This window comes from Haliotis rubra, unplaced genomic scaffold (genome assembly GCF_003918875.1).
Source record: "Haliotis rubra isolate DU_JTF1 unplaced genomic scaffold, ASM391887v1 Scf587, whole genome shotgun sequence".
Classification (NCBI taxonomy): Eukaryota; Metazoa; Mollusca; class Gastropoda; order Lepetellida; family Haliotidae; genus Haliotis; species Haliotis rubra.
In genome coordinates, this window is record NW_025767287.1 from 125922 (window position 1) to 153583 (window position 27662).

Consider the following 27662-nt stretch of genomic DNA (forward strand, 5'->3'; position numbering starts at 1 on the left):
AAAGGAAAAATTCTCAACTTACGTCTAGGGGTGCCTCCATAGCCGCTGTCATCACAGGTGTTGTCCAGCCCATTGGTCAAAGATGGCCGCCTGGCCGGAATCGGCATCTTGCGAATGAACTCAATGTACGGGTGACCTGGGAACTGCCCCAATGTCCCTTTGGTCAAGTTGCGACCATGAAACCAACCTACTGGCTCCTCGATGTCATCCGTCTGCAGATGTAAAACAGCTAGCTGTCACAACAGGAACATAACACAAGTAATTGTAACATGGGCACAATCCATATCATATCATCAGACAAATACATGTATACAATTACAACACTGATTTACAGTTATTAGACATAGGTTTCTAATCTTCAATTTTACAAAGCCACAACAAATGATGATGTATGGGTATTTGTGTCAACTCTTCAGTCTTAGACTCAGAGAATGGTTTGGTGTTGGTTTCAGCAATATTGAAACTATATGACTGCACATTGTCTTCAGTCTGATGAGCAGTCACCTTCACCACTGAACTAGCTACCCGACCAATCTAAGAACAATTATTAACAATCAGTACTTCTGAACACAAACATTTTGCAGATCAATCAGTTTTCATGTCTTTTATCATCAAAACTTTTATCATGTATGATAGGAATACATAGAAGTCTTACATTACTTAGAGATTTACATGTTTAAATCATTAAACTGGTGACAACTAGAGGGTATTCCGCAGGGCACACCATCAATGTATTGTGGCTTGTAACATCAGCTTACAGTTCACTCACACAAACACAGAATTCAGACTGTACATTTTGTTCACGAAATTACATGATATGTACCACTCAACTTTTACTAGGGATATTCCTTTCTTTCAATGAGGCAGAATTACTGTTTGAATATATATATATACTTCAGTACCTAAACAATGCTGAGACCTAATACATACAGCAGCAACACTGTACAACAGAATCTTGCAGGACATTTGGATGATTACATTGTAAATACGTATATGATTAACATGTTCTTTTTTACTAAGATTACTCAGACACAATTTTACAAACATCTAGAAACTCAAAAAGATTGGATATATTTGATGTTGTCATTTAGAAATGTAAAAACTTTAGAAATAATAACGTATAACCAACAAAAAGCACTGGAGTCTGGACTCTGGAGTCAAACACACTGTGTGACACTGTTATATTTAAATGAACCATGATACAGACTTTGGACCCAAATTTCAAATCAAAAGATTACTATTGAATGTAATTCTCATGAATGCTGTCTCATGTTATAGTGTCTAACAGACACAACAGAGTGATAGAAACTGGGAATCGATGACAAAGATGTACTATACATGTTCTGTTAAATGACCAAAAAGAGTTTGTCTACTTGAATCATAAAATTCATCAAAATTGCCGATTGCATTATACATATTACTGACATTAATATTCTGTTCATATTTTAACATTCCTCGTTCAGGGTGTCAATGCTTGATTTTCTTCTATCCAAACCTGAAATGTCCGTCTGTTACAGCAGGAAAGCTTAGAACTTGTGCAATAATTTAACTTGAGGGCACTAGTACTTGTCACCCTTGCCTGATTTGAATATTCATGGGTAAAGTCATTAAACAGATGTTCCAATCATGGGTATAAGATTTTTAAAACTTATTTTGAACGTTACATTAATCAATGAAGCAATGTTACTGTGATCAGTTTTTATCCTTTTTCCAGTAAGTTGTTTGTCTCCAGAATCCATACCAAAACAACACAACCAAACAAACAATAAGGTAAAAACATGCAAGTCCCCGTACTTGATCCAAATCGGCTGAAGTTAATTCTAGATTATCGCCAGGATCTATCTGGATGTAACAACTACTGTCATGATTATGTTCTTCCGGGCTGTAGTGATGTAACGCCTTGTACAGGTACAAGCGTCGTCATGGCAACTAGTTTTACTGCCACACTCTGCTGGGGAAAAGCCAAACCTTATTACATATTACATTTCATCAATAACTTGATGCTCCAAAACAATCGTAACACTCAATCAACATCTTATTTAATCAACTTTGTTGGTTGTTTTCATTTAATGATAATTTACTAACACAATTTTCCCAAAAGTAAACCTTTCTTCATCATCATTTTTCACTGGTGGTACTGATGGCAAAAATTCCCTTCCCAACCTCTCTCAAAAAGAGTAAAGCTGAGGAAATGGTCCAAGGGAGATAACTCTACCAGAATCAAAATGTTTTGCTCATGAGTATAGTAATTTATACACTAGCTCCTATTTTTCCCTTCCTTCCACCCTCAACCATTTATATCTGACTCCTTTCCTCAACAATTCCAAGGTAATTATAACATTTCAAACCTTCTTTAATCAAGTATATCTTAATAATAGCAGAAAGATTTGGAAGATTACAAAAACTTTATTGAAGTGGTCTGCAATTATTTTGATATATCACTCTGTCACAATAGTAGTGATGGATCTGTATTTCTTTGTTCAACTTTCAGTGTGTTAGTTCTCAAACAAAATGGAATTGGGATATGGAAAATAAAACCAAACCATTAAACATTAAATAAATTCCAAGGGAGCCCAAACCAATAATACAAGGAAAGAAGAACATGGGAATGAAAACTCTCACAGGGCATGTGATATTCCAAGAAATATATCCAAACTCAATTTGTCAAAACTGGCTTAATTCCTGTTTGAAGTTCAGTCAAATGGCTCAAATTTGTCTTTGGTTTCCATTTTACCCATCTCAGAAAGAATCCATTGTTGTGTAAAAGGGCATTTGTTTTTCCTCTAAACATTTGGCCTTTTATATTTTATAACTTTGTTTACAAAATGATGGGCCTAAAATTTGGTGGAGATGGTTGAAATTGTTTTCATTTTAAACTTTCATGTAAATAGAGTTTCAACACCAACATTGAAGATTGATGGCAAAATGTAATCAAAAGATAATACACAGGTTATTGTCAGAATAAAGACTTTCATATGTGTGTTTTGAACATCAGTGATAAAATCATAGGTTATTTCTCATTTCAATTAATTGTAAAACTGTCAGCCCTCCAAAAGTTAATTTCAACTTTTTTTCTTATTCAAGGGTGGATTTGTCAGAAAAAAATAATAAGGCCTCATAAACAAAAATGGATGGAATTGATTCCTTGTTCTAACTTAATCAGTCTAATTGGTAAACATTTCTAGGATAAGAAATTATTCAAACTGCCCTAGTAGACGGTTTTGTTAGAATTCTTGGAAAACCACTGCCAGGAATAATACTACAAGAACCATATGAAAGATGCAGGATCCCACCAACCATGACAGTACTGACTTCCTCAACACATCCCTATACGCCAGTCATTGCAGACTTCTCAGTGAAATTCCTAGTGCATACGATTACCACGGTTACAATATGGAACATCTGCATGCAAACTACTTTCAGCATCACAATATCAACACAACATTAACAGAATCACAAACCTGTTATCAGCTTTCCATATCATGATATTTATTTAAAATTTCATTTCAATAATTACATCATGGATTTTTATCATGTTTATATAAGAAGAAAAGAGATGGAAATAATCTTTCACAAATATTATATTTTACTTTGATGAAAGTTGAGGCAGTGCACTACTTCCAGTGTCAATGTGCATGGGGGTTAAACCATTAGCCCTGGGAACAAACCTGAACACCGTGGTCAAATACTGCTACCTCTGGCTGTCCACGTGACACTGACACCACTAGCTGCAGTCCATTCCCTGAAACAGATGACATTTCACACCCACTGTCAGGATTAATTTCGGAATGTCATGGCCAGAGGATGCGTGGTACCTAACCTTGGTGACACTCATCCCTACAATTAATCAGCAAACTCAAGGACAGCCCTGTCCAAATAGATGTGACACAACTTTATTTCATTTGATTAAAATGTCAATGCGTAAGTGTCTACAATTACTGATATTATTACATCAACATGAGGGTTTTAAACATTTTAAATATTTTGTTCAATAATTTTAAATATTTTGTTCAATATTCTTTATATTATTTTTCAGAACATAAAAAACAACTTTGGAGACAAAAACATGTGATAGTGCTGTGTTTCTTGCCTCTGCTGACCAATATTGAGGCAGTGACAGTAGATATTGTCCCATGTTTTGGAGTACATGTTTGTTATTAAACTCTACTTCTCCAGTGTCGTGACACTGTGCTACATATCGCTGTATAGTATTTCAATATACTGCAATGTTCATACAGTACCGATGTGTGTTATAACTAGCCATCAGGACACAGGTTTTATGTGCAGTATCGTCCGTATATATCATTAAATATTACATGCATTGTCTTTAATTAAAACTTCTAAAATATTCTTCCTTTGCATCCAAGCAGAGTCAGTTTTCTAAGCAGAGATATTTAAATCCCTGTAAAACTTTGCATGAAGCCACCTGTCTACAATGGACATGTATGTAAAGTCCCTGTCTTGATAAATAAGGTCGTGTTTTCAATCTCTTCTTTGTGATACTTAATCAGATGTACAGATAGGCTGCTTATCTGCGTAAATTACGCAAATATTTATGTGAAAACTCAATTCCTACTAAGTCTATTGCATACAAGTAAGCTTGAATTTTTGTAAACACTCAAAAATGTGATCTTACATGCATACACACAATAATGTCGTATCTTAGCTTGCGTACCGGTGGATAGACAAAATAAAGGAAGATATACTGAGGTTCTATTTCAGGACATAAACTTGGCAACTTGCAGTCTTTCTTATCGTTTCTCATATTACAGATCAAATATAAATAATATACACTAACATTTATACTTTATTATATTTTTACAATTAATGAAAAATGACAAAATACCCAATTAAGATTGAGTGAAGTGAGTTCAATTTATTTGGTTACTCAACGGAAAATTAGGATACCCAACTGAGATGAACACAAGTGAGTACATAACTCAATGACCCAAAACGTTATCTGAAGCTCTGCTTAATGTTGTAAAATTGGTGATTGGTTGAGGAATATATTATTATATAACAGACACCATCCGCTGCTCATTGTTTGAAACAGGCATTGTTAAATCTGTACCAACTGTATCGGATCACACATTCACCACTATTGTAATGTGCCCACTTTTACTTCCTGGTTGCCACAAGTTGACTCCAACGTAGTTTCTAAGTGTTTTGGGTCACTCATGGTGTATGGTTCAACACAAAACTTGGGTCTTCTGAAAACTGAATCAGCTGCACTGACCTCTAATCTGTATATCTGACCACGTCTCGCTAACCCTTTTAAGACCCACAGAGAAAATATTAATGCTGCCTTCACATAGTCCCAACTTCACGCTACATGGTTGTTCTGTGAGATCATTCATATTTTAGGCAAGAGAATCTGAGAGAGCATAACCATGAAAATGTAACAAAAACAGAACAGGTCTAGTGTGGACTGGGCATTATTATTATTATTACAGACTGCTGGCAACACTTCCAGATGGATCGACTGGGGAATCTCGAGGGATCTTACAATATAGTATTACTGGTTGTAATATTTAAAATATTAAAATATTGTAAAATATCTGTGGTACACTTACACATCTGTATATATAGATTCGGGTTAAAATGTCAGTGAAGACAAATACCTAACAATCGTTGCAGGGACTGTGAGGTAGCCTAGTGGTTAAAGTGTTGGCTTTTTACACCGAAGACCCGGGTTCGATTCCCCACATGGGTACAATGTGTGAAGCTCATTTCTGGTGTCCCCCGCCATGATATTGCTGAAATATTGCTAAAAGCGTCACAAAACCATACTCACTCACTCACAATCACAGCTGTCAAGGGTGTCGTAGTCTAAACCAACCCCAGCACTGAGTCTGTTGTGAGTAGATCTTACAGGAGTAGAGATCACATCAGTACTATAACTGGTTTAAATAACAGCAGGCTTATCATCACTGATATCCACATATTTTCTGCATAACTGCTGAAGAGCAAATAAAGAAAAACACAAAAATCTTATGATTTCAACAAAATAACACAATGTCATCTTAAGCATGTTATGAGGATGTCTATATGTCGTAACCACTAGGCATTTTGAAAAGTATACTTGATGTATTATGTCTTATCATGTCTGTGAAATAGAAATAATGCTTTATTCAAATTCAGGGAAACAGTTGTGCAGACAGCACAGCTATGAACTTCCGTGGGAGACCTATACATATTACCGAACACTGCGGGGTCTCTTCACTCATCACTGAGGTCCAGAGGAGAGGAGGGGGTACAGTGGAAGGGATAGGGTCCAGAGGAGAGGAGGGGGTACAGTCACAATCCACCACAATAACTTCTACCTTTCAACATCTTATGTCCTGATACCAGGATCATTCCACGTCTGCTGTCTGGGCAGGGGCTGCATTTGACAATGGGTAGCATGAACTTGATCTAACAAAGCTCTTGATACTGATGATTGGGTTATCAACAAAAACAAAAGCTTTGTCATTGAATTAGACATGTCACAGTATTTTTAATGCTGCAATGACGTGTAGTAACAAAACCTTGCTCGTCGAAAATTTCTACTTTTCTCAGATGTTCTACCTGTCAGGGTCAAGTGCATCAAGTGAAACATTGTGTGTATTGCTGACTAGAGATGCACAGTTTTACCAGTGTACCAGGATATGAAAAGCTATCACAACAGGTTTGGTATATACGGATGCACTGAATTGTCACATGCATATCTTCATCTTCCTCAAAAAATTTAAATAAGTGAGAACAATTGACAGATCGAATTGAAATAACAACATTTTGAAAATAGCTGTTTCCTGTCATCAAAAAAGCAAAATTATTTGGGACTTGTCTCCTGTCCATAATGTGTTTACTACTTTATATGTTACATATGTCATATTTGGGATTACACTTTCTTAGTTTCTGACCACTTTCTAAAATGGCATTGTGTATTTCATACTTTATATGTTGTGATTACATCCAACATAAATACAGTTGTCAAACATTCTGGGGGCAAGTATCTTTCAATCACATTTTTTCATTCCGCGACACCAGAGCTTCTTGAAGCATAAACTTCTTTGGTAATAAACAACTATAATTGATAGGGCTGACTTTCAGCCAATGAAGGGAGCTCAGGGCACCATTCCACAAGTCAATCGTAGTGCTATGACTGTCATAAGTCTATCTTAAAATATGGGAGTTACGATCGTCTTAGGTTTATGATCGCTTTGAGGAACGAGGCCCTGGGCACAGAGGGTCAGCATGTTTAGATTCAGTAATAGAAATACCTGGCAGAGAGGTAAAAAACAATCAATAAATATTCAAGGTACCAATATTAATGTCCAATCAGTGACATTCGTCAGCCTTGACAATGACATACCTGCATGGAGGTGTTGGTGAATATCTTACTACACAGCAACAGTGCCTTCACTTCACCACCTGGAACAGAGAACCACACATCACAAACATGGTGGCAGTCATCAATGGAAGCATACGATGGGAACCTCAAACATGCAGAATGCTCAAGAGAAGCAGTATGTTGACTAACTAATCATTCAGACATAATAACAACATTGGTAAACATGGAAAATGAACCTCATTCGATATCAACACCGTAAAATGTTAACACTGTAAGATAGCATGTCATATATAGTCAACAAAATATAGGTGTAAACATGCCTGGAGACAAAAAGGTGATCTGTGAAGTGTACAGGCATCTGCCTGGAACAAGATGGTCTGGGGTTTGATCTGTAGTGTACAGAGCATCTGCATGGAGACAAAATCTGTTTCATCTGTGTAGTGTACAGAGCATTTGCCCCGGAGTCAAGATGTTCTAGGGTTTTGATCTGTGTAATGTACAGTACATCTGCCTGGAGACAAGATGTTCTGGGGTTTGATCTTGAGTGTACAGAGCATGGTCTGGGGTTGATCTGTAGTGTCTGAGAGCATATCCGAGCATCTGCCTTGAGACAAGATGGTCTGGGGTTTGATCTGTAGCATACAGAGCATCTGCACGGAGACAAGATGGTCTGGGGTTTGATCTGTAGTGAACAGAGCATCTGCCTTGAGAAAAGATGGTCTAGTGTCTGATCTGTAGCATACAGAACATCTGCCTGGAGACAAGATGGTCTGGGGGTTGATCTGTCGCGTACAGCGCATCTGCCTGAACCAGAACCCCTGGGTGTTAAAGCCGTGCGTCAGTCGGTGACCATCACCAACAATCCGAGCACGATCGATCAAAACCAAACGCTGCTGGTTCGATTCCCCAACCTGGGCGGGAACGACGTCATCGTCCCTGGCACGGCTCGACTGGCTTTTCACATAACTTTGGAGTCCACGAACGATAAATGCATGATCGTGCGCAATCTGGGTCACGCCATCGTCAAGAAAACCACCATTAAAATAAGTGGGAACGAGGTGCTAAGCATCGACGACAGCGACGTGTTTTACTGTTACACGGACCTCTGGAGAATCAAGAACGAACGCGCTGACATGTTGTATCAAGGAATTTGTTGGGCTAACTGCCGTGCGAACGACATGCGTGTGGGAAGAGCTTTCACACAAGACAAGCTCAATGGGATAGCGGCAGGGGACAAAGCCATCGCCGAGGCATACGGGAACTGGTTTTGCATACCGCTCGACTTCGAGCTGCTCGAGGGGCACATGCCGTTTTACCAGGCCGCGGGTGACTGGTTGGAATAGGAACTCACGTTCAACGACTATGGCAAAGTTATATTTACGTCGGATGGCACCGAGGCCAGCTACGTCATCGACAACATCTCTCTGGAATTCGACATGGTCACGAGCTCGGAACTGGCCTGGCAGATTCGAACCCAGTACTCTGGAAAGCTGTCCATCCTGTACAATCCTGCTGTCCATCCTGCTGCGGCACCAGACGATCATTCCTGTGACAGAATACAAGCCGTTTCGAAGAGACAGCGAACTCACTTGGAATCCCGAGATCACGAAAGTGGAAGTGACCGTCAAGGCCTGTTCAGCCAAGGCATGCGAGCTTACCAGCAGTGGGACGCGATAAGAAAACTACCGGCCATCAAGCGACACTCGCCGGAAGTCAACAATGTCTTCAAAGACCTGAGTTTATCCTACATGAGGATTGATGGTTACCTGGATAAGCATTACTAGCTGTGGCTGGATATGCGATTCACGGACGACGACAGACTACACAGCAGCGGACGTCGCATCGACAATGGCAGCGAGGGGATCATCATCCAAATCACCAAAAAAGCTCAACATCCGGCGAACAAGTTAAATTTATATTTGTACGTGATTATGGCCGCGCAACTTAATATAGATAATGGAAGATTCGTGCTAGCCATTTATTGATTTACCTCGCGATCCCCACTGCGCCATCGTGTGCAGTCAGACGGGATGCGGCAAGACGGCATTCGTGTTGGACACGCTAGAAGGATACTATCGTGACGTATTCGACCACATCGTCATTCTTTGCCCAACTTTACGGGTGAACAATACATACATGGAGACACCGTGGGTGATGACGGACCCAGACGTGCACAAAATCGATCCTGGAATTCGTCTGCAGGACTGGTTGCGCACTTACCACGACAAGCTGAAAGGAGAATAGACGCTGTTCATCCTCGACGACTGCAGCGTCAACAAGGAGATGGTTAAAAAACGAGCAGGCGCTGTTGACCTGGCCTTCTCAGGCCGACACACGAAACACAGCGTTTGGGTTTTGACGCAGAAATTCAACTCGTTGCTGAAAGATTTACGGGAACAGACGCGATGGGTCGCCCTGTTTCACTGCAAGGACAGGGATTCGTTCGAGGACTGCTTGCGAGAAAATGACATGATCCCGACCAAACAAGAACGAGAACGAGTGAAGAAACAGCTCGCCGAAACGAAACACACCAAACTCCTGTTGAAAACCGACCAACCCATGGTGTATAAAGTCTGCTAGCTTAAAAGCAAAATTCTAGCAAAATTCAAGCAAATTCTAGCATAACTCAAGCAAATACGATGTTCGAAACTATCGTTGTGTGCAACTTGACTTTCATCTCGCTGTGTTTCGCGTACCTCCCATTCAATTTTATTAGACTTAAAAATCGTTTATTACATTATAAGATGGAGTGCGACGAACTGCTCAAACAAATGGTGGATGATGATAATAATAAACACAAGAAGACAAAGTCATTAATATCCCCCGCAATGGCAAAATACTCTTCATGATTATGTCTACGAGTTATGATTATGTCAAATATTTAGGTGTGTATATAGAAAAGTGGAAGGAGAGTATTGAAAGGTTTTTAAAGTTCTGCTCCAGAAAGCAGCACTATCACCAATTTCAGTCGAACTTGTTGCCATGGAAATGCCAAAAATATTTTATTCAGAATTCCAAAACTACCAAAAAGCACCAGTACACCACCAGGCCAATCTATGTGCCAAGTTTGGTGAAGAAACATTGAACGGTTTTAGAGTTCTGCTCCAGAAAAGAGCACTACTACAATTTCAGGCTAAGTCAAACTTGTTGCCATGGAAACGCCAAAAATATTTTATTCAGAATTCCCAAACTACCAAAAGGCACCAGTACACCACCAGATCTATCTATGTGCCAAGTTTGGTGAAGAAATATAGAATGGTTTTAGAGTTCTGCTCCGGAAAAGAGCACTACCACCAATTTCAGTCTAAGTCGAACTTGTTGCCATGGAAACGCCAAAAATATTTTATTCAAAATTCCCAAACTACCAAAAGGCACCAGTACACCACCAGATCTATCCATGTACCAAGTTTGGTGAAGAAATATTAAACGGTTTTAGAGTTCTGCTCCGGAAAAGAGCACTACCACTAATTTCAGTCAAAGTCGAACTTGTTGCCATGGAAACGCCAAAAATATTTAATTCAGAATTCCAAAACTACCAAAAGGCACCAGTACACCACCAGATCCATGTATGTGCCAAGTTTGGTGAAGAAATAATGAATGGTTTTAGAGTTCTGCTCCGGAAAACAAATGTGCACGGACGGAGTCCATTTTAATACCTCCCGCAAAACGCGTTGCGGGGGATAAAAAGACTGGATAGAGAGACTGGTGGCACTCGCCAAACAATACATGGGTAGGGGCAACCACACAAAATTCACAAAATGCCAGCCTAAGAAATCGACAAGCTGTATGCGAGATACGAAGGCAGACTCAGCGCCGAAATGACGAAAACCATAGGGTCTGTCATAACGCAAGTCTATGCCGGCATAGCGTCGTACTTCCTTCCCATTCCGCCAGATCGTTGACTTTACCTGTGGGAAGATCTCGAGATAGATCCATTCATCGACCTCGCTTTGAGCGCCGTCAGCTGCGTGCTGTACCACAGATACGGCATGTTTTTAGCTCCGATGACTGCAGCGATCATCACGGCAAAGCATTGTCAATTTAAAGGGAAAAAAATAAAATAATAATGATAATAATATACAACATGGATGTGCAACAGGAGGAGGAAACGCCGACGGAGGAGGAAGCAACGACACCGATACGACTAGTCACCACCACCAAGAATCCTAAAAAAGTCAGCCTTACTTCAGAGGCAAGCAAGAAGTCGCGACTCAGCCCGAGTCCGTCGACGCGTCCATCAACACCTCGTTTGCAAAAATACGAGAATCCCTGGAACGCTACACGCACATGGGCTCGGGCTGGGTCGTGGACACGATCGATACGATCTACCTGGACGTAGCGAACTTCGTGCCATTCAAAGGAGGGTTGTACCTAGACTTGCCACCGTACTACAAGAAAAAGCAAGCCATGGTAAACGTCAAAAACAAAGGCAATGATTGCATGAGGGTTGCTATCAGATACGCGAAGTTTCCGGCCAAAGCACATTCAGACAGACTTTCGAGCTATCCTGAAGACGATGGGATCAACTGGGACAGTATAGACGAAAGTGCCCCCATCTCCAAGGTCACCTAAATCGAAAAACAGAACGACCACATAGCCATCAATATCTTCGGACACAAAGGGAATAAAACTATCGTGCACAGGATGAGCTCCCTCACAAACCAACACTGCAAGACGATCAATATATTCATTTCCCAGCAAGGCAACAAGTTTCACTACATGTGGATAAATATTTCAACAGACGGTTGTACGATCAATCGAAGCATAAGGAAAAGAAAACACGCTAAAATTCTTCAACCACAAACATCAAATACCCGTGCCCTATGTCATCTACGCCGAAGCCCTCATCAAAACCGTCGACACTGTCGCGCCGTCGTCCCCGGAAAAAAGTTTCACGCATAAAACACAAGAACACAAAGCCTGCAGGTTCGGTTACGTGGTCGTTCAATCCGACGGTGAAACCGCTCCCGTGGTCTACCGAGGTCCCGACGTGGCCGAACGATTTCTCACGTGTTTGCAAACGAAGAGAAAATCATCAGGAAACAGTTGTACACCATGCATATAACCCAAGACGACCGGCGAACTCATAAGAAAGCAAAGAATTGCCACGTGTGCGACAACCCCTGAACGGGGATGTCGTGAGAGATCACTGCCACATCATCGGCAAGTACAGAGGTGCCGCTCACAACGCATGTAACTTGAAGCTCAAAATCAATCCCAAGACCATCAAAATCCCTGTCGTGTTTCACAATCTTCACGGTTACGATTCTCACCTGATCATGTAGGCCATCACGAAGGTCGACGGCAACATAACGTGCATCCCCAACAACACAAAATACATCTCGTTCTCGTTAGACGGTCTGTGATTTATCGATACCGTTCAGTTCCTGCTGTCGTTTCTAGACAGTCTGGTGAACGCCAACAACCGGGATGACTTCGTCATCACCAATCGATACACCGACGCCGAGACTTGACCTCTGCTGCTGAGGAAGGGCATCTACCCCTACGAGTACATGAACGATTGGTCTAAGTTCGACGAAACGTGATTACCTCCCATTGACCGCTTTTACAGCAACTTGACCGATTCCAATATCTCTCAGGACGACTACGCGCACGTACAGGGCTGCAAGAATTTGGCCGATTACCACGACCTGTTCTTGAAAACGGACGTGCTGCTGCTGGCCGACGTGTTCGAGATATTCAGAAAAACGTGCTCAAAACAGTACGGCCTGGACCCCGCGTGGTATTTCTCATCCCCTGGTCTCTCTTGGGACGCCTTGTTGAAAAAGACCGGCGTGGAGCTGAAACTACTGACGGATTACGACATGCACCTGTTCGTGGAAAAAGGCTTGCGAGGTGGGATTTCCATGGCCTCCAAACGATATGCCAAAGCCAACAACAAGTACGTTCCCAGTCACAACCCCGGCAAACCGACCAAACACATACTCTATCTCGACGCCAACAACCTGTACCACTGGGCCATGAGTCAGTATCTTCCCACCGGGGGATTCAAATGGGTCTCCTCACCCGAGATGATTGACGTGAATAGCATCGTGCCGGATTCGAACAAAGGCTACACGCTCGAGGTGGACTTGGACTATCCCACAGAACTACACAAATTGCACAACAGCTATCCGCTAGCTCGAACAATTGGCGGTGAACCCGGACTGGATGTCCAAATATCAACAAAACTTACTGGGAAACAACAAGCTGGCTAGCGTCAAAAACTTCGTGCCAAACTTGATGAACAAGTCAAAATCGTCATTCACTATCGCAATCTGCAGGTGTACTTGTCGCTGGGAATGAAACTCGGTGCGAAAATACAGTTTGATCAAAGTCCATGGATGGAACCTTACATTCGGTTGAACACGAATCTGGCGAAAACAAGCCACGGCGACTTTGAAAAACTTTGTACAAGCTCATGAACAACTTCGGTGTTCGGCAAGGCGATGAAGAATTTGAGAAAACGGTAGCGTGAAATCAGTCGGATCCAGCGAGGAAGAAAAACTCAGGAAACTTATAGTCAGCCCGGCATTCAAGCGAAGCAAGATATTGACTGCACCGACTTGGCAGCTGCACATGAACAAAAGCCACATCAAATTCAACCGGCCCGTTGCGTGGGGATGAGCATCCTCGACTTATCCAAACGCGATAATGCGATTTCTATTACAGCGAGCTGAAAAAGCGATGATTGCGACGACAGGTGCAAAGTGCTGTACCGCGGACACAGATTCCCTGCTGATGGAATTCACACCGGGGACGTGTACTAGGACATGAAGAAACACCAGTACGACACCAGCCACTACCCTAAGGATCACCCTATGCACAGACAAGTCAACAAAAAAGTGCTCGGCAAGATGAAGGGTGAATGCCCGGGCACGCCGATTGACGAGTACGTTGGCTTGAGACCCAAAATGTATTCCATCAAGAAGACCGACGACGATGAAATCCGATAGGCATGAAAAAACATGTGGTGAAAATACACATCAAGCAAGCCAGATTCAAGGAAGCCCTGTTCAAGAATAAAACGTTCAAACACCAACTGAACATGCTGACAAGCGAAGGACACAGGATCAACAAGACCTCGCTGTTTCCCATGGACACGAAACAATGGATCGCAATCGACTGAGTCACCATTTATCGCATACAGGCACAAGCTTGGCGTGTCGAATAATTGAGCGGCTTATGCACACATGCGTACATATATCATGAAGAAAATTAATTACAGCCCGCGAGGGTACTGGAAAGGCGCGGACGCCATCCCGAAACTTGCCAAAGCCGCTCGAGTCTCGGAAAAGAAAGCCAAAGCCTGGCTTAAAAAACAAGCCATCTGGCAAGTCTACCGGCCGGCCTACCGATACATCCGAAGACAATTAAGCCATTTCAGCGCCGAATCGGCGTCCACTAAGCCGACCTCCTGTTTCTCCCTCCACGACAGGGTGGCGCCAAAACCTACAAATGCGCCCTGACCTAGCCGTCGGCGTGCGCCAGTCGCTACAAAGGAAGCGAATTGTTGACAACAAAAGATTCGAACGAAGTCGCAAAAGCCTTTGAACACATATACAAACGCAGTCGCTTGACCTGGCCTGCCATATTGCAAGTCGATCCCGGACGCGAGTTCATGGGAGCCGTGTCGCAGCTGCTGGCCAAGCATGACATCCAGGTGAGACGAGGTATAGCGGGAGCTCACTGTAGCCAAGCCATCACTGAGAGATTCAATCGCACCCTAGCCAAACATTCTCGCACCAAAACTCGCAGGATTTAATCGATCCCGGAAACAGAAACACAGAATGGGTTGTACGCTTGCCACGAGGGGTGGATGTCATCAACAACGAAGTCACAAGACTCGTTGACAAAAGACACGTCGAAGCCATCAAAATGAAATCAGTCGAATCATCACCAGCGGCGGCGGCACGTCGCGATAAAACAGAGAAAACATTACCGGACCGGGTCAGCGTTAGGTACTTGTACCAGCCGGGAGAATATGAGGGAGACAGCAGAAAACGCACCACCCATCCGATATGGTCCATGAAAACGTACAACCTAGACCTCGTCAACATCAAAGACGGTGAACCGAACCTGTACTACTTGAAAGACGGACCGCCTAGAGCATTGATGATCATACCTCACGACACGATAGTTTCTCGTTCGTCATGATTTTTTTATCAGTCTTGCATGCCTATTTTTCTGCTTAATGTAGCCAGCCAGCCACCCACCCGTACACCAAGCCGAGAGAGACACATGCACACGCACTGCGACTCGTCCGCCCACAGCGTTCGGAGGAGCCACCCCCGAGGCGACCCGAGCCTTTTTCCCAACCGACCCCATGCTCACTTAAAAGTCAATATTTCAGAAACTATTCAACCGATTTTCATCAAATTTTGCATGCACCTTAGTAGTAGTATACAAAATGGGGCTACGGGATTAAATTGAGCCCTTGGGGGGTACCTGGTCCCGTAGCCCACATGTGTATACTACTTGCCTGGAGGCAAGGTCTAGGGTTTGATCTGTAGTGTACAGAGCACCTGCCTGGAGACAAGGTATGGGGTTTGATCTGTAGTGTACAGAGCACCTGCCTGGAGGCAAGGTCTAGGGTTTGATCTGTAGTGTACAGAGCACCTGCCTGGAGACAAGGTATGGGGTTTGATCTGTAGTGTACAGAGCACCTGCCTGGAGACAAGGTATGGGGTTTGATCTGTAGTGTACAGAGCACCTGCCTGGAGACAAGGCATGGGGTTTGATCTGTAGTGTACAGAGCACCTGCCAGGAGACAAGGTCTAGGGTTTGATCTGTAGTGTACAGAGCACCTGCCTGGAGGCAAGGTCTAGGGTTTGATCTGTAGTGTACAGAGCACCTGCCTGGAGACAAGGTCTAGGGTTTGATCTGTAGTGTACAGAGCACCTGCCTGGAGGCAAGGTCTAGGGTTTGATCTGTAGTGTACAGAGCACCTGCCTGGAGACAAGGTATGGGGTTTGATCTGTAGTGTACAGAGCACCTGCCTGGAGACAAGGTATGGGGTTTGATCCCAAGCTGTATCGCACTAAAAGATGCAAGTTGTAACAAGTTGGTACATTTTGTTACCCTTCCTGATTGTTAGTCTTGAGGACATAACACAAAGACTTGTCAGCTCAGTCTGTATGTGACATGGTATCCCACAGGGCTAGCACAGCATCAGTCAGGACAGGCACAAGCAGCAGCTCAGCCATGTCAACATATCACTTCAAGAAAACATCTGTTTTCCACAGGCATCAATGAGTAAAACTTCAATACATAAAATTTAAATATATGTTTTCACTACGTTGGCTGGTCAAGTGACAGATTATAGAAAAGAAACTGTTTCAGACATGGCCTGTTGGGAAATTGGCTGGTCAAGTGACAGATTATAGGAAAAAAACTGTTTCAGACATGGCCTGTTGGCCACAATGATCACAATTGGATGTTTAGTCATGGGGGAATGATTGGTCTGAGTTGTCTCCCCTGACCCAGACAGCGACTGGGACATACATGATTATCTCAATGATGTTACATGTATATCAATACCATAATGAATGCATTGGTTGTGGTTTAACGCTGAACAATTTCACAGTTATATCAAGGCTGATTGTCAGCTAAACACTGGAGATACGAAGCCTTTATCTTTGAACCACACATTTATAACAAAATGACAATATCCACCAATTACATAACATGAAAAGTTTGCTTACTCAAACTGTGATAGTACATGATTACGACACCCCTTAGACTGATGTAATTGAGTAGCCATTTGGAAGACCTGCATGAATTCACAATGTCACCAAACATACAACCAAACTCGCTTAATACTTACTTTACATGTTTTACGACACCTTTAACATCACTGACACATGCCTGCAGACAAGTGCCAAGGTGCATACAAAAACACGCTTACACAGACAGAGAGACCTGCAACATCTTTACTCAATATTCCTTCAACTGCTTAGTTGATTTTTTAATGCAATAATGTGACAAATACCAGTGTGATAGGAGACAAACATGCATTCTATGAAAGGTGTGAAGATTGGTTGTGAACCGGACTTTGCAAATTGCAACCTCATACATGTACCAACTCAGTGCATGTTAATATAATATTCAGGTGTTAAAAGAGTGAGTTTGGTTTTATGCCCCCTTCAGCAATATTCCAGCTATATGGAGGCAGTCTGTAATTTAAGTGTAAATAATCGAGTCTGGACCAGACAATCCAGTGATCAACAGCATGAGCATTGATCTACGCAATTGGGATACAATGACGTGTGTCAACCAAGTCAGTGAGCCTGACCACTAGATCCCTAGATGCCTCTTACGACAAGCATAGGTCACGGAAGATCAATTCTAACCCGGATCTTCACACGTAGCTGTTAAAAGAGCACCGTCTTTACCATGTTCTGCTGGAAAATAGAATAAGGAGAAACTGGCTTGGAGCAGTGACTGATGGTCACATGGACTGTTACTAAATAACTGTTACTGTTAATATTGTGACATTTTCTGAAGTAGGATAAAATGATCGTATCACTTTTATCAGACCCAGAATAATTCTGTTATAATAATGTTCCAAATCTGTATTTGTCAGGTGCAACATGGTTATTATGTATGGTTGCATCAAGGTTTCAATGAACATACTGGATAGCCTCAATCGCAGGTCTTCCTTTGGGGTATTTGAACACAGAGGCTGAGCTTGAAGTATTACAATCGATTAAATCTTTTTCATGTAATGTTGAGAACTGAAACCCAGGGTGTTTCTGAGTTACTATGTATTGACATGTATTTCAAGACAAAAATAAATCATAAGAATAGTCAGTATAAAAATATCAAATTTGATTTAGCACAAATAAAGCAAAAAAATCTCACACAAGTAGCATGGTTCCTTTCAACAACAGAGTTACAACCCTCATTTGCATAAATATTTTGCACTAATCACAGTGTAGGAAAGATGTAGAAAATCTAGCCTGTCCACAGGACTGGCAGGTCAAATTTTTTACCAGTCCTGCCAAAATCTAGCCTGTCCTCCAAATACAAATAAAACACCTTCGGCAGTAAATATTCAAAAAGGTTATAATCATTATATATATGTCATTGGTTTGGTAAAATTGACCCGACATGAGGACGGACTAGATATTTTTTTAACCCGTCCTCCACAAAATTCACCCGTCTCGGACGTTGGGACGGGCTATCTTCCCTACACTGCTAATCAGACACATCATAATCTGCAGCTCTTTTCTATTTCACTGTGTATACATATACCGGTTATACAAAACAGGATTTCAACTAGGGTAACTGAGAGAACGAGGCTAACAGAGTGCATCTACTACAGAAAATAACACACTTCTACAGAAAAGACACACTTCTCACTTACATTTTTCTAGCAATACTAATATACTGCTTATATCATGAATTCATAAACTATTTAAGTTGATATATTCTATTTTAGTGCAGGAAAGTACATGGCCTCAAAGATAAAAGCTTCAACTAAAGTAAAAGCTCCTCCCCATTTTCAAAAGATATATGATCATGATGATAAAGCCTCCAAGCTCCACAGAACTTCTCCAGATCAACATATCTATCAATGTTGTATCAACACAAACATTCCTTTTCATAAGCATGGAAAATTAGGTTTTGTATTTAGGAATTTTCATCTACAAACAAAGGATTTTACAATAAATATACTCATTAACTCAAACATTTCATCTGTTTAACTCTATACAGTGTACTCTGTCAATACCGGCATCAGTCGGGACCAAATAAAAATGCGGTTTTGACAGAGTGCGGTTTAACTAAGTTAAACATGGCGCCCTGCGCACGGAAGTTAAGCTGTCGTACTGTCACTTTAGCATTAACAAGATGTTTGAATAAGAAACAAGGCAGTGTCTGAATGCACATTCATGTTGTTTAAATCAAATAAAAATGTCTGAAATCTCTTATTAAATTTCAACTGATCATATATTATCGGCAGAATTAAAATTATAAACTATTTTTAGCAATGTTATTGAAAACAAGCGATTCTTGTTTATGCTTGACGTGGCGGGTCTACAATAGCATTGTCAAAGAGCAAAATAGCGATGTTTCAAACATCGAGGAAATCATTAAATAAATTGAAATCAACAATAACATTCATAAAAGTTGTCAAGCGTACATATAAAATTACTATTTCCATACTTTTGTGCGATCATGCAATGTAAGTCAAGTCACTGACAAGTTACATCTCGGCTTTCACCGCCTCCGTCTTGGCCGCCGGACCACGATGCTTAATGTGAAAATATATGCATGAAGCATTTTTGTCATAGGCCATAACCTAGCCGCGATATGTCCAATACGTTCCATAATTTCACATTATAGGTAGCGATGTCTTTCTTAATATGTTCAGAATAGCATTATTTTACCCAAAACCTTTCGTCTTAATCTAAAAGTTTTCGTTTCACGAAGAAGGTATCCATTTCCATAATATGATTGGCTGCTTAGGTCCGTGTCTGATTTTGACCAATCCGACCCTTATAAGCAGAGTGTAGTGAAAAGCGTCGTTAGAAACCAATCTTTATCAATAAAATCGCTTCTTACAAATGTGAAAATACTCTCGGCAAGAGTACAGTGATATTGTTGATGTTCAGAGCTTTCGAGCGATACCGCCATCAAGCGATTAGCCTCTATGTAAGTGACGCGTGCCACTCACTAATTAACAAGAAACTGATTGACACTTTCGTTTCTGAATAATCTCGGGAAGTCAATACCCAGCGAATCAACAAAATGTAAACACTTGCTTGTTTATACAGTCAAACTGCCCACTACATGTATTAATTACTCTGGGTAAGTGTTACATTACCACTCACTGATTAACAAGATACTGATTAACACTTCCGTTTCTGAATAATCTCGGGAGTCACAGCGAATTGTGTTGTTACATCATTTGGACCTAATTGCATCAAAGGGTTCGCCGTCTTTCATGTGCGGTTTTACAGATTAGTTTTCATAACAACTTGTTACGTTGGGACTGAAAAACAATGCCGATATCCTGAATAGACAGATGCCGATGTTTACAGAAGTTTCTAAATGATAATAGCGTGCATTTCTGCGGGACGAAACTTTGTGCCGATGTAGACAGAGTGCGGTGTTAAGAGAGGCGGTATTGATTTTCAAAGATACCTCTCAGAAAGAATGTTGCGACAAATTCACCAAGAGAACACAAGTAAGGATCAGAGCTATAAACATGTACCGGTACTTCAGTGTTTGTGCACTAAAGTCTCTGAAGAGCCACATATCATTCCTTTCAACCTGGACTATGCGGTGTCATGCAGTGTGGCAGAGTTTGCTCTTAACTTCCTGAATGCACACTGATAACATTTCATGTTACATCTCAGCAGGTGGTGGACAGTGACAAATATGACTCATGATGTAATGGATAGTGTTATGGACATGATAAAGTAATCCCATAGACTAGGTACCACAATCACCACATAGTACAAGCTTTAATATTTATGACACTAAACACACGCCACATTACTTCAGTCTGTTTATGACATGGGATTCTTTAAGGAACAAACCCTGAAAAAGTAGGAGATATTTCTTAGTCATAACTGAATGTCATGTTCCAGAATGAAACATGTTTCAGTATCTATGCAGTTGAAACATTTGCACAAATTAATAATCACTGTTTAATCCAAACCTCAGATACAACATATTTTAAGTCCAGAAACTGTAACCATTAGAGGAAATGGTATTTGGTGGACAAAACTTTCATTTCAAACAATTTCACAAACTCTATTCAACAAAAATTGACCGTTTTCAGTTTTTCAAAATGAAAACATATTTTAGTGAGAACAGGATCCTAACATAACAACAACCCATGAATTTGAAAAGAATCAACTGGAATTAAAGACACACACACAGAGTAATCACAACTCCTTGACAACACTACGTGGAATCAAACACTTGTGTGCTACTGCATAAGGAGAACACACTAACCACAGCCCCACCACGACCATGGGTGGATTCAAACATCTCTAGGATACTGCAAAGTATGGGCACTAACCACAGCCCCACCACGACCATGGGTGGATTCAAACATCTCTAGGATACTGCAAAGTATGGGCACTAACCACAGCCCCACCACGACCATGGGTGGATTCAAACATCTCTAGGATACTGCAAAGTATGGGCACTAACCACAGCCCCACCACGACCATGGGTGGAATCAAACATTTCTAGGATACTGCAAAGTATGGCACTAACCACAGCCCCACCACGCGACCATGGGTGGATTCAAACATCTCTAGGATACTGCAAAGTATGGGCACTTACCACAGTCCCACCACGACCATGGGTGGATTCAAACATCTCTAGGATACTGCAAAGTATGGGCACTAACCACAGCCCCACCACGACCATGGGTGGATTCAAACATCTCTAGGATACTGCAAAGTATGGGCACTAACCACAGCCCCACCACGACCATGGGTGGATTCAAACATCTCTAGGATACTGCAAAGTATGGGCACTAACCACAGCCCCACCACGACCATGGGTGGATTCAAACATCTCTAGGATACTGCAAAGTATGGGCACTAACCACAGCCCCACCACGACCATGGGTGGATTCAAACATCTCTAGGATACTGCAAAGTATGGGCACTAACCACAGCCCCACCACGACCATGGGTGGATTCAAACATCTCTAGGATACTGCAAAGTATGGGCACTAACCACAGTCCCACCCACGACCATGGGTGGATTCAAACATCTCTAGGATACTGCAAAGTATGGGCACTAACCACAGCCCCACAACCGCGACCATGGGTGGATTCAAACATCTCTAGGATACTGCAAAGTATGGGCACTAACCACAGCCCCACCACGACCATGGGTGGATTCAAACATCTCTAGGATACTGCAAAGTATGGGCACTAACCACAGCCCCACCACGACCATGGGTGGATTCAAACATCTCTAGGATACTGCAAAGTATGGGCACTAACCACAGCCCCACCACGACCATGGGTGGATTCAAACATCTCTAGGATACTGCAAAGTATGGGCACTAACCACAGCCCCACCACGACCATGGGTGGATTCAAACATCTCTAGGATACTGCAAAGTATGGGCACTAACCACAGCCCCACCACGACCATGGGTGGATTCAAACATCTCTAGGATACTGCAAAGTATGGGCACTAACCACAGCCCCACCACAACCATGGGTGGATTCAAACATCTCTAGGATACTGCAAAGTATGGGCACTAACCACAGCCCCACCACGACCATGGGTGGATTCAAACATCTCTAGGATACAGCAAAGTATGGGCACTAACCACAGCCCCACCACGACCATGGGTGGATTCAAACATCTCTAGGATACTGCAAAGTATGGGCACTAACCACAGCCCACCACGACCATGGGTGGATTCAAACATCTCTAGGATACAGCAAAGTATGGGCACTAACCACAGCCCCACCACCACCACCATGGGTGGATTCAAACATCTCTAGGATACTGCAAAGTATGGGCACTAACCACAGCCCCACCACAACCATGGGTGGATTCAAACATTTCTAGGATACTGCAAAGTATGGCACTAACCACAGCCCCACCACGACCATGGGTGGATTCAAACATCTCTAGGATACTGCAAAGTATGGGCACTAAGTAACCACAGCCCCACCACGACCATGGGTGGATTCAAACATCTCTAGGATACTGCAAAGTATGGCACTAACCACAGCCCCACCACGACCATGGGTGGATTCAAACATCTCTAGGATACAGCAAAGTATGGGCACTTACCACAGCCCCCACGACCATGGGTGGATTCAAACATCTCTAGGATACTGCAAAGTATGGGCACTAACCACAGCCCCACCCACGACCATGGGTGGAATCAAACATCTCTAGGATACTGCAAAGTATGGGCACTAACCACAGCCCCACCACGACCATGGGTGGATTCAAACATCTCTAGGATACTGCAAAGTATGGGCACTAACCACAGCCCCACCAAGACCATGGGTGGATTCAAACATCTCTAGGATACTGCAAAGTATGGGCACTAACCACAGCCCACCACGACCATGGGTGGATTCAAACATCTCTAGGATACTGCAAAGTATGGGCACTAACCACAGCCCCACCACGTTACCATGGGTGGATTCAAACATCTCTAGGATACTGCAAAGTATGGGCACTAACCACAGCCCCACCACGACCATGGGTGGATTCAAACATCTCTAGGATACTGCAAAGTATGGGCACTAACCACAGCCCCACCACGACCACCATGGGTGGATTCAAACATCTCTAGGATACTGCAAAGTATGGGCACTAACCACAGCCCCAATTACACGACCATGGGTGGATTCAAACATCTCTAGGATACTGCAAAGTATGGGCACTAACCACAGCCCCACCACGACCATGGGTGGATTCAAACATCTCTAGGATACAGCAAAGTATGGGCACTAACCACAGCCCCACCACGACCATGGGTGGATTCAAACATCTCTAGGATACTGCAAAGTATGGGCACTAACCACAGCCCCACCACGACCATGGGTGGATTCAAACATCTCTAGGATACTGCAAAGTATGGGCACTAACCACAGCCCCACCACGACCATGGGTGGATTCAAACATCTCTAGGATACTGCAAAGTATGGGCACTAACCACAGCCCCACCACAACCATGGGTGGATTCAAACATCTCTAGGATACTGCAAAGTATGGGCACTAACCACAGCCCCACCACGACCATGGGTGGATTCAAACATCTCTAGGATACTGCAAAGTATGGGCACTAAGTAACCACAGCCCCACCACGACCATGGGTGGATTCAAACATCTCTAGGATACTGCAAAGTATGGCACTAACCACAGCCCCACCGACCATGGGTGGATTCAAACATCTCTAGGATACTGCAAAGTATGGGCACTAACCACAGCCCCACCACGACCATGGGTGGATTCAAACATCTCTAGGATACTGCAAAGTATGGGCACTAACCACAGCCCCACCTGACCATGGGTGGATTCAAACATCTCTAGGATACTGCAAAGTATGGGCATTAACCACAGCCCCACCATGACCATGGGTGGATTCAAACATCTCTAGGATACTGCAAAGTATGGGCACTAACCACAGCCCCACCACGACCATGGGTGGATTCAAACATCTCTAGGATACTGCAAAGTATGGGCACTAACCACAGCCCACCACCGACCATGGGTGGATTCAAACATCTCTAGGATACTGCAAAGTATGGGCACTAACCACAGCCCCACCACGACCATGGGTGGATTCAAACATCTCTAGGATACTGCAAAGTATGGGCACTAACCACAGCCCCACCACGACCATGGGTGGATTCAAACATCTCTAGGATACTGCAAAGTATGGGCACTAACCACAGCCCCACCACCACCATGGGTGGATTCAAACATCTCTAGGATACTGCAAAGTATGGGCACTTAACCACAGCCCCACCACGACCATGGGTGGATTCAAACATCTCTAGGATACTGCAAAGTATGGGCACTAACCACAGCCCCACCACGACCATGGGTGGATTCAAACATCTCTAGGATACTGCAAAGTATGGGCACTAACCACAGCCCCACCACGACCATGGGTGGATTCAAACATCTCTAGGATACTGCAAAGTATGGGCACTAACCACAGCCCCACCACGACCATGGGTGGATTCAAACATCTCTAGGATACTGCAAAGTATGGGCACTAACCACAGCCCCACCCACGACCATGGGTGGATTCAAACATCTCTAGGATACTGCAAAGTATGGGCACTAACCACAGCCCCACCACGACCATGGGTGGATCTCAAACATCTCCATGACCATGGGTGGATACTGCAAAGTATGGGCACTAACCACAGCCCCACCCCGACCATGGGTGGATTCAAACATCTCTAGGATACTGCAAAGTATGGGCACTAACCACAGCCCCACCACGACCATGGGTGGATTCAAACATCTCTAGGATACTGCAAAGTATGGGCACTAACCACAGCCCCACCACGACCATGGGTGGATTCAAACATCTCTAGGATACTGCAAAGTATGGGCACTAACCACAGCCCACCACGACCATGGGTGGATTCAAACATCTCTAGGATACTGCAAAGTATGGGCACTAACCACAGCCCCACCACGACCATGGGTGGATTCAAACATCTCTAGGATACTGCAAAGTATGGGCACTAACCACAGCCCCACCACGACCATGGGTGGATTCAAATGACTTTTTTCAACTGATTTCACACATATTTTTTTCAACAAAGTGAATATGTGCCTTACAAAAGACATGAATAGTCAAACAGAAAGAAACAGAAAGTGATTTTGACTTGGGGAGGGTTAATGTTGACAACAATGTAACATAAAGTTACTGCATGGATGACATGTTCATATACTCAGATGATATTATTGAAGCAAAGTACTTAACCTATCAGTACTAGTATCAATCAATCAATGTTCAGTTAGTAGATTAATGAATCATCCATATCAATCTTGTTTGGTTAGAAACACCAGTTACATAGAGCAGGATCATGATGAGTGTGCATAATTATCATCCTGTTTTCGCAATATTTCAAATTTGGTATTATTCCCAGTGACAGTCTGTCTAAAAAAAGAAAAGAAACAGTTTAAAAGTATCGAACTCCAGCCTAGTATGATTGGGCAGGTCTAGATTGCCTCAGCTTGAAATTCAGAATTATTCTGGGCTCCTTTCTGATTTAACCATTTTTTAAAAAATTTTTGCTGCTATATATTTTTAAATAAGATAACTGGGACTAAATGTCAGTCTGTCAGTAACAACCTAAATTATCATGATCATTAGTCAATCATCAGGAACCTATTACTTACAATTGCAAACCTAATATTAATAACTGATTAATGTCTACATGCAACAAGCACAAGTCAAAAGCATTCCAACTGTCCCTGACTGATCCTTTCACGTCCACACAAAGTACAACACAGTACATCTGAAATAACCATATTACTAATCCTTGTGAAATTTGTAATTTCTTAGGTGTCATCAAACTGGGTGCTTTAAAGTTATGTTTTACATTTCACAGCAATTTATCATTAATGTAAGGGATACTGGCAGCAGACCACTGCTTTGCTCTGTTTTAACAGCAACATGCGCCAGGAGTAAGTTAAAACCATTTTCTCATAACAAGCCTTGATCATGCTTCTCGCTTCTCAACACAATTCCTGTAAGCTTTCAGTTCACCCGGAGTTAATCTACTCAGGCTGCAATGATCACTTCACTGATCTGCTGTCTCAACAATTCTCAGTGTATGGGTTGGGGTAAGTAACCCTAGCTCAATCTTCAGTCCTTGGTTGGACCCCATTTCAGATCTACTATTCCTCAGCAACCCTTAGGGTTAAGCAATGTTCAGTACCAATTCACAACTGTAAGGCCTAGTTGTCAGTTAGAGTATGGGTGTGCTATCACACATATTTTAGCAAATTAATTCAACATGATGAAAGCAAACTGCTGGAATATTTGCCAAATTTTGCTGTATAAATGGAACTTGCATCACAGTAAACACATGTAATGTGTTTCTGAATGTGGCTATGGTGCATTGGTAGAGTGAACACTGTAGTCAAGTTGATCTTGAAGCTGGCAACTCAAGAATTTGCCCATAAGTGTTGCACTTGTTACAATCGTTAAAAAACACCCAATACTCCCAATTTCAGAAGACTGAGTGAAATCATCAGGCCAATTATGACATCACAATGAATCATAGACTCAAACTTCACAAGGTCAGTGTCTGAGCTGGACTGACACAAATCTAAATAGGAATGATAATCACGAGAAATGGAAGGTTTAGCATTTTCAGTTCCTGACAGCTACAAATTCGTCACAGATCAGACAAGTCTGTATGGAACTCTTTAAACTTTCAAACATCGTTGACAATGACAACACTCGGTTCCGCTAACAATATTGTTCAACTATGAATTACAGAGAAAAGTACATTCACTTTACCTTACTGCAACAAAACAAGCAACGATTACCGTAAGCTGCATTCACCGAGGAGGATTATAAGATACGCCACAAACAAAACTACTTCCCCTTTCAATGTGGGTTGTCACGCTTAGATCCGCCGCGCCAAGAATATATTTCGAAGTGAATCTCCAAACTGCAAGAAATCTAACAACTTGTGTATCCAAGGGACACATAATAACTGATACATGCTAATTAACGGGTCGAAGAAGTGAATGCATGTGTAATATTTTACCTGCAAAAACAATGTGTATGTGAGTAGTTCAGGAAGCAAGCACCTTACTACCCGCCATGTTGGGCAATGACGTC

The 27662-nt window shown here is 42.4% G+C and overlaps 1 long non-coding RNA gene across 2 annotated transcripts; it reads right to left on the minus strand.

Annotated features, from left to right (window-relative positions):
- On the minus strand, window positions 1-27662 carry LOC124254928. Of its 2 annotated transcripts, none has more exons than XR_006892581.1 (5): window positions 27589-27662; window positions 7355-7413; window positions 3669-3742; window positions 1795-1948; window positions 1-212 (listed from the first exon to the last, which is right to left on the minus strand). It is a non-coding gene; the product is annotated as an uncharacterized LOC124254928 (long non-coding RNA). The 2 variants fall into 2 exon arrangements; XR_006892582.1 differs by having other exon boundaries at window positions 1795-1951.